Raw genomic sequence first — 463 nt, 5'->3', positions numbered from 1 at the left:
ATATAGTGCTCAAAATTGTGGAAATGGCATCTTAACAATGATACTTAACAAAAGACTTTAGCATGAATCCAAACAAAAACCTTATTTACCATAAGCTAAGAATTCAAGACAACTAGTTATCATCATTGGATAGAGAAATCATTGAAAAAATTGGCACAACTTTACACTAGATTCCTAAAATTTGAACAAACAACAAATTTAATTTACCAACTAATCTTAAATTATTAATAAATCTAAATAATCATACAAATAAAATTAAATCTAAAACTTTCACAAAAGATTCACCATTAGAAAAATAAATTCATCCTTCAAAACTTAAAGTAAATATTATCCTCAATATTAAAAAAAATAAAGGAAAGGTAAAGAATACTCCCCTGATGATTGGATGAATCTGTGAATTGCTAGTCTTCACCTTTGTCCTCATCATCCTCATTGTCACTTGTAAGAGAAATTTTTTTTACTG

Source organism: Theobroma umbraticum, unplaced genomic scaffold (assembly GCF_002168275.2).
Source record: "Theobroma umbraticum cultivar Fairchild unplaced genomic scaffold, ASM216827v3 scaffold_50.0, whole genome shotgun sequence".
In the NCBI taxonomy this organism is placed as follows: domain Eukaryota; kingdom Viridiplantae; phylum Streptophyta; class Magnoliopsida; order Malvales; family Malvaceae; genus Theobroma; species Theobroma umbraticum.
The sequence above is the reverse complement of the archived record's forward strand: the minus strand, read 5'-3'. Positions refer to the sequence as shown.